The sequence below is a fragment of the Phalacrocorax carbo genome, chromosome 4 (genome assembly GCF_963921805.1).
Source record: "Phalacrocorax carbo chromosome 4, bPhaCar2.1, whole genome shotgun sequence".
Taxonomy (NCBI): Eukaryota; Metazoa; Chordata; class Aves; order Suliformes; family Phalacrocoracidae; genus Phalacrocorax; species Phalacrocorax carbo.
The window spans coordinates 8,702,360-8,710,601 of record NC_087516.1 but is presented as its reverse complement, the minus strand read 5'-3'; the positions used below and the strand labels follow the sequence as shown (position 1 = coordinate 8,710,601).

The following is an 8,242-nucleotide window of genomic DNA, read 5'->3' as shown; positions in this document are numbered from 1 at the left end:
AGAAATCAGGAATCACAGGGAGCACTATAGAAGAAGATAAAGAAGATTTAAGAGTTATATAATCCAGAAGATAATTTAATTACTGCAAAGGTTTTACCCTAGTTGGAAATATCCAGCCTGTGGAAGCTGAGAGCGGAAGCACTGACGGCTAGGGGAGTGCGGCTGTAGCTCTTTTCACATGCCTCCCCCATCGCTGCAGCCATAGCTGGAAGTAAACAGTTGTAGTCGAGAGGCAGTTCAGTTTCAGAAACACCAAGTTCCCTCTGGCTTGACCTTACTTGCAGCAGAAATAGTGCAGGAGGCTGGAGGAAAGTATTGTGGTTTAACTGAGAAAAACATTAATGTTTCACAGCTATGAAATTGGTTGAATTTGTAGGTGAGGGAGAAACAATTTTACATCAAAATCTCACACCTGAGCTGCTAAACTCCAGTGGAATACTTAGACATAATGGTTGTGAAAGATAAAATTACATTATTATTTCATTAAAAAAAAAAACCAACCTGAATTGCGAATTCTAAGTTTGGATAAGGATTTAGCAGTGAAATGCTTCAGGGATAACTTGTTTTCAGTGGGGAATTCTGTGTACAAACTGATTACAGACGGAGCCAAATCCCTGCCAAAGATATGGGCAGGATCATGAAAGCAGATGAACTACAATTTCCCATGCACTAGAATTCACAATAAGGCCGGGAGCAAAATGAGCACAACCAGAAAGCATTTCAAGAGCCAGGACTGAACTATGGGAGAAAGCTGTGTACTCTTCTGTGTGTAATCACTCACAAGATCTTACTAAAGAGAAATCTCACACAGAACTAGTACACTAATTTAAATATTAATTGTATAATTTGGGAAAGGTATCTTGGAAAATTATTTGAAAATATTTCAGCCTAAGGTTTATCAAAACAAAATAAATATGCAAAATCTTCAAGAAACTGAGTACTGCAGCGGCTGTACAGGGTGTAAAAGATGAGGGGACAGTGATGAAGAATAAGCAGCAAAACCTGATAATGCTGTCTGAAGTAAAATTGGTTTTAAGTTACTGGTGTCTTAAGGTTAAAATTTGAAAGCCTGGAAAATAAGCAAGCTGAAGCAAGGATGTCTCGGGAACAGAGTTTTGGGTTGGACTCTGCGTTGCAACGTTAACTCAGGCATCTATTGCACCATGGGCTTGTAATTCAGCAAAATCTTATGAGAGAATAAAGTAAAGGGAGCTGAAAAACTTCTGGGTCAAAGGAAAGGCGCAGCAGTGAAATACAACTCCATGGGCGAACACTGAAGAACAGGTTGCAGAAGGTTGAAATAACAGATGCTTGGTAATGGGATGAGAAGAGCTTGCTAATAGTCACCATTAATAAAAAATACCTGTATCTCAGTAATGTTAGGCCTGTAGGCAACAGTAAATCAGGGTTTGGTTTCTCATGATGTGAAGGATTATGCACCCACATAAAGCAGTCTCTGCCCTGACAAGTGTACAGCTTAATTGTTGTCCAAACACATCCCACTTCCTCACTATGGTTGACTCATAACTGCTTCTGAAAAACTCCCATAGGAACATTTCTTGCAGAATAAGAAGCAGGCGTTGGTTTGTTTGTTTTGTTTGTTTTTTTTTTTCTGGCCTCCATTTTGAGAGATGAGAGAAGATGGCACCAGTTCGGGTCCACGCAGGACCCCTGTGGGAAATGAAGCCAAGGTATTTTCAGCAGGTTGGTCTGGAAACTGCCGGCTGAGGGAAGCACGGAGCAGGCAAGCAGAGGGCAGTGTAACCACACCGTTACACGGCGCAGAGCAGCACGTCTGCGGAGGAAACGGGGAAAAACCAGCCACGGGGAAGGTAACTTAAGCAGCGGGAGCGGGTTAGGGCAAGCCATGGCAACGGCTTCTGGGGGAAGCCCTGGGTGCCCTTCCTGCTCCCCCCGGGACTGCCGCAGGCCCGGGTGCCCGCACCTCGGCCATTCTGTGGAGACGCTCTGCCAGTGCTGCCAGGCTGGGCGCAACCGGCAACCCACCGACCAGACCAGGCCTTGGTGGAGATCGCCCGCAGACTGACAAGGCCCGAACCCAGCAGGGCAGCCTTGAGCGGCCACTCGGGCCCCACTCCGAGCGAGAGATAACCCCCGCCCCCTCCTCACCCAGCCATGCCCCAGGCCCGCCGCCCTGAAGAGCACCGCCGCCGCCATTCCCGCCCGCTTGAGGTATCCCCCTTCTGCGCCAGTGCGCATGCGGGTGGGGGCGCCGCGCGCTTTGCGCATGCGCAGCCTGGCCGGCCGGGCGCCACCGCACCCCGCTCGCTCGCTGCGCCACACGCGCACCCGCGTCCTCCTTGCGGCTCCATCCGGGAACGCGGTGACGTAACCGCCTTCCACACGCTACCTTGGATAGCCAATGAGAGGAGGGCGCGGCGGCGCCGCAATGCCTGCCTGGGAGGTGTAGTCCGGCGCCTCCTCCCACCCGGCACCACAGCTGTGCGGCCCTGCCAGTAACGGACCCGCCCCCCGCTTCTTGTGGGCCGGGCCAGCCCCCACGCCGCCCTATGGCAGAGCGGGTCAAAGTTCGACGGGCGGGCGGCCCAGCCAATGGGAGTCGGGAGGGGGCGGAGTCGGCTGTGTTTTGTTCCCTCGCCGTGGAGGAGCCTGGTCCAGAGGCGGAGGGGAGGCGACCCGGGCGGGAGGGTGTTCGCAGGTACGGCGGCCGGCGCTGCCGTGAGGGGATCGGGGGAGGCCGCGGGCGCAGCGCCTGTGCCTGCTGGCGGAGGGGCGGGCGCAGCCGGCAGGTAACGGCCGTTGGAGGTGGCCGGCGGCGCGGAGTCAGCGCCGGGCGGAGGGGAGGCGGCCGGGCCCGGGCCGCTCTGCAGAGCCCGGTCGGCTGCGGGGACCTCGCAGCTCTGGGCCGGCGCCGCCGCCCTGGGGGGGGACCCTGCGGGGAGAGGGGTGTCAGCCCCGAGCTGCCCTTCCCCGCGGCGGCAGCCTCCCGCTGCCCTGGCGCTGCAGGCTGCACGTCTCCTTAATTAGATAGACAGGTGTAGGTGCTTTATTTTTCATTATTATTATCGCTGTTTATTATTATTATTTCATTATTATTATTATCGGTATCGAGCCGGGGGCCGCGCTCGTTTATCAGCCCCGGAGGTAACGGCTAGCTCCCTTCGCCATGCCATTAGCTGGAGACTTCGTGTGGAAGCGAACGGCGGCTGCCCGCAGCCCTGGCAGATGGCAAAAGGAGGAAAAAAGCCCCAAGCCCCAACTTATTAGTCTTAACAACAGCCGCTGGGGGTGGCGTTAGGCTGGCCGGGTGTCCCGAGGCGCGGCGGGGCAGCTCCCGGTGCGGGCTCCGGCCTGCCGGGCCCGGCGGGAGGGAGGGGGGGGGGGGGGGTCGGGGGTTCCCGGTCGGTCCCGGGGCTCGGCCGGGACCGGGCGTCGCTTCGTGCCCCCGCCCCGCGGGACAGCGGCCGGCGGGCACGTACCCCGCGGGTGCCGAGGCGAGTCTCCCCTCCGCTCCCAGGGAGAGGGTTACGTCAGAGCAGGGGCATGTTTTTTTCACAATAGCTGCCTTCCAGAATGATTCCTGGGTGAAAACGGTGATTATTTCCTTCCCTCCCCTCCCTCAGCAATAAGAAAGTTGATTTCTGATATATGGCTCGTAAGCGTAACACCAGTTGGGTCGGAAAGTCCAATATTGATGAGCAAACAGGCTCTTTGTGTTATTCCGGTTTTTCTAAGGGCAGTAACGTGGCTTTGTTCTGATCGTTTGGCTTATTAGGTGCCTTCGTGCCCGCACGAGGGTTAATAGAAACGCGTTCTTGAAATTTTGGGTGCTATTTAAGGAGGTCGCTTCAGGTCTCGTGCGACAGAAAGGCTGGCCGTTGCAGATGAACCTCTGGTTTAGCATTGCGTCAGTTATCTGAACTCTTCTGGTGGAGATCTGAAAGTTAAGGCGTTTTCTCTTTAGGGGGATGATGCAGCCCTCGTACCCGTGCAGAAAGCGGCCGTTACAGAAATAGCGCTCGGTAGCAGCGCTGCCACTTTCAGGTTGGAGGTTGAGGCTGGCTTGGTGAGTCAGACCAGATAAAACACTGGCTTTTAACGTGCGTGCCGAGGTCTGGGCCTCGGGACGAGTTGGGCCAGGTGGAGAAATCTGTTTTCTTGTTTGCTGTGCTTACGTTAAAATTAGCTCCTGAGAACAGTTATTACAGCCTTTACTGTTACATTGCCTCCCATTCATATACCTGACTGCTAGGAAATATTTTCATCAGAGCCGTTTTTGGCAAGAAGCAGTAGGTCTGTGTATCTTGTGGTGAATTGAAATGTTTCTGGATGTGTCTTAACGGTGAATAGTCTGTTTGCTTTGAGTTATGCTTATGAAATCTGGAGTACAATGTTTGAATAGCAAAAACTTTCCTAATGAAGCATGTGACTTGATCTGGTTTTATTGGGGATGTGGTGTACATGATCAAGCCCAAAGAGCTTGTATCTTCACTGTTATTGTGCTTCTGAAAATGCCTGGAAGAACTGTACTCGGAGGCAGGAGGAGGTCACTATGTGTAGGGAGCTAAAACATACATTCCGAGTAGTTCTGGTCTAACTGCTGGTGGAACTCCTACCTAGAAAATGGGTTTTACTACTCATTTATTTTTAATTTTTGGGAAATAATCTTCATAATAATGTCTGTTATTTTTAATAATCTGTATTTTTTTTGTCAGTACAAGTTTCTGCACATCATTGTGTGGAAGTACATGCTGCATATGAGATGTAAACTTAAAATTCTGATCTGCAAGATCATCCCCTAATGATATCCTTTCAGGATGTTCCATGCTGTGGTAATCTGGCTGTCCTCTAGTGGCCTTTACCTGCCAGTGTGTAACCTGTAGTTATTGTCTCTAACTTGAGAATTAAAGTTGATTAAATAATTGTAAAGGAGTATTTTAAACTTGGGGTAGTTAAACTTCCCCACTTCCTCTTGAAAAGCTGTTTTTCTGCAGAGTACTATGATTCAGAAGAATGAGGAGACTGAAAGAAGAAATGCTATTTGTATTCACAACCATTGTGCTAAGCTTTGGAAGTTTAGTGTATGGCATGAAACCGTATTTGTGAAAATACGGTGGGCAGATAAACTGAAAGCTTAATGTTACTGAGATAGCAGCAATTTATTGCACAGATTGCTTTATTTTAAAAAGGCATGAAGGATTTATTCTTTCCTATAGGAATTCCTTGAGAGTCTGGTAGCCATTACTGTAGCTCCCTTTTTAGTTCCTTCTCCTTTTCCCTTCCCTGTTCTTTCTCCCCCTTCCTCTGTTGCCTCCCCCCAATCTACATTCCTTTGTGTTAGCAGTGATGATGGCAGTTCTAGTCACCTCCTGTGGTTTGATAGATTATTCCCTTTAGAAACATGGTGTACTTAAAACTTTCCAAACGTGATCCTTTCCTTGCTCATACACTTTTTAATGCTGGTTTTGAGTTTTGCTTTAAGAAATTGTCCTTTCTGTTTCTGCTTTGAGTTAAACAGTAAAAAGAAATCTTGTTAAACCTTTAGTGGAAAAATATTAGTATTTATATTGTGATTTACATGTCTTTTTGTGTATTTTGAAGGCCATAATATAAACAAACTTTTGCTTTTGGCAGAGTGAATTTCCCTCTCCCCTGCAAGCCCACAAGTTTTGTGCTTCTTTTAGCTTGCTTCAAACTTTCGTTTTTATTTCTATAAAATAAACTTGTTGGACTATTTTTAGATTACTACATTCTTGAGATGATATTCATGTAAGAATGATCTTGCAGGTAAATGCTTATAGGACCTTGTCTTTAGTCTTGCACATTCTACATATAAACTTAAATTTTGAAATATATTATGGTAGAACATGTAAGAGATTCCTGTCTGTTACGGAAGTAGCTGTAACTTTTATTTCTGATACAGCAAGTAACAGAAGCTTACTGGGGAGGTGAAGCTACACACATAAACCTGTGAAGGCCTTTGTGAGCACTCCTGAAGGAAGGGTTAATGAGCAGAAGGTAGCCCTGTTCATTAATTCTAGGGAAGAAATACATGGCTAGGAAAACAGCTACTTGAACTTGCTGTACTGTAGTGGCTGATATTGTCTTAGTGGGTAACTTGTTTTAATCTATTGACTGTGTATACCTGAGAGGTAGCCATTTATGTTGACAACTTGTTTTTTGGTGTGTCATGAAGTTCACTGTCGGCTAAGATCTTGTTAACCACACAAAGTATTGCAATCCAGTGATGAAAGAGAGTCTGTATAAAAATCTGCACTTAGTTGGTTTCTTGTAACTATAAACACTCTGCTAGGGGGATTGAGGCAGTCGTATTTTCAGAAAATGGTCGTCTTTCAGAATTTTCTTTCCCCTTCAAAAGGAGGCCTATAAAAAAAGACATTTTTAACTCCTTTCTAGGCTGTCTTACAAACTTTTCTGTGATAACCCAACTGGATATTGCAGTATTGTTGAGTATAGGAAAAACTGAAATCAAGGTAACTGTCAACTATAATATTGCTATTTCTACATTTTTGTGCTGTTTTGCCTTTTCTGCTCAGCTGGTTTAGAAAATAATGCCATCAACCAGCTGGCAAGAAACCCCTCAGCTAACTTCTAATGTTTTGTAGTGGGCAGAAATGACTTCTGAAAGCCATGTTTCTGCTAATTTTTAGGTTGAGGGGAGGAAGTAGGCAGGGGTGTTACTTAATACATTATCTAGGTTATGACTCTCAGTTTACTGACAGCAGTATTTGTTTAAGCAAGCGGTTGAGTATCATGCTTTAGAAAATATGAGGTGTTTCAGTTGGGAAACTTACTGAGTTATGGAAGCTAATATAACTGGCTTTCCACTCTTTGAACTTGATTATATTTTAGTGAAATGCAGGCCATCGCTTGTGTTTTGTTTGGGTGTTATCAGTAAGATCAAGGGTTCTGATTACCTGATGTTAGCATCACTGCTCTGAATTTAGTATGACAACATTGATTTAAGTTCCTGTGAAAATTAAACTCTAGTATAGTTAAGTAGAGGGAATAATACTGTCAGTGATACCTCAAACTGTAGGCCTGGAGCTTTGGACATACTTGTGGTGCCAGTGATGGCAATTGCTTTTCAGTGTGTTCAAGTCTGTCTGTACAGATAGAGTGTGAAATCAAACAATAGTTTGCCTAGAGCTGTCATTAGAAGTGTCATTTGCAAAAATGACTCAGTATATCAAGACCTACATGTGACTGTGGGAAAGGCACTTGAGATGGAAGAAAGCTGTTTCTGCATTTGCTGAGCTTTAAAATTGGAACCCAGCTGGTACAGGAAATAGTTGAAGAAATAACTGCAGTAGCACTGTCTATACCTTTACTTTTGTGCTTTAGACTGAGATCTGTGATGCTGGAAGACAGGAGCTGAATTCTTCTGAAGAGTACTTGTTTGTCCTTAACACCCACCCCCCCAACTCCAGCCAGCCTCAGCAGCTGGCTTGTTGTTTATTTGTTAATATACTTAAGTTTTCTGGGTTTATCAAAGATCACATTTATAATTTGGCAATTTCTACACTGAAGTTAAGGTGGGTTAACTTTAAAAATGAACAAAAGCCTTAACTGTCCTAATAAGACCTGATACAACAAGGCTGTGGCTTCTCTTCTACTGTCGCCTCCCCTTGAGCCATGAATGGGAATAATAGGAACTTCTGTTGGTGTTATATTAACTTCGGGTCTCTAATTTGCATCTCAAATAGCATTGTGAACAGCATTAATGCCTTTGAGGGGTTTGGGAGGTTTTTTAATTTGTAGGGTAAATGTGTTTTTTAACCTAATTGTGCAGTTCAAATTATTATTGCAGCATGTTTAATTTTGCTCTATGCAGTTTGTGTTGATGTCAATGGCACTAAATCATTCCTTCAGTGCTGTGCACATGTATTAGGTTTCACCTTAATTGTGGCTTTAGATTTTGCTGTAGAGTATTCCTTCATTTCATACAGTGACTACTGGATACTGTGATGTTTGTTCTTTATTCTACCCTCCAAGGCTTGCTGATAGGGAAGATTTTTGTTTTGAAGGTACTGCTTCCTTTACATCCCCTTGTTTCTGTTGATTTGACTTTCTTGGTTTAGAGGGTTGAAAACTTACCGTATTAAGGGAAGGATGCAAGTGTCAAAACTGTATGTCATTAGGATCTGACAAACCCTGTTGCTTTATCAGCTTCCATGGTCAAAAGTAACATGCAGAACATGAAAACAGTTAAGTTTGGTGCCTCAGGTATGATGTACGT

The 8,242-nt window shown here is 46.1% G+C and overlaps 1 protein-coding gene across 3 annotated transcripts in view; it reads left to right on the top strand.

The window, feature by feature from the left end:
* The first annotated feature begins 2,600 nt into the window (after positions 1–2,600).
* Positions 2,601–8,242, top strand: part of FAM53A (family with sequence similarity 53 member A) — a 69,863-nt gene continuing 64,221 nt past the window's right edge. The window contains exon 1 of one of the 3 annotated variants that reach the window (XM_064448947.1): positions 2,601–2,680. The gene's annotated coding sequence lies outside the window, so the exon portion shown is untranslated. The other 2 variants (XM_064448949.1, XM_064448950.1) reach the window with 2 other exon arrangements.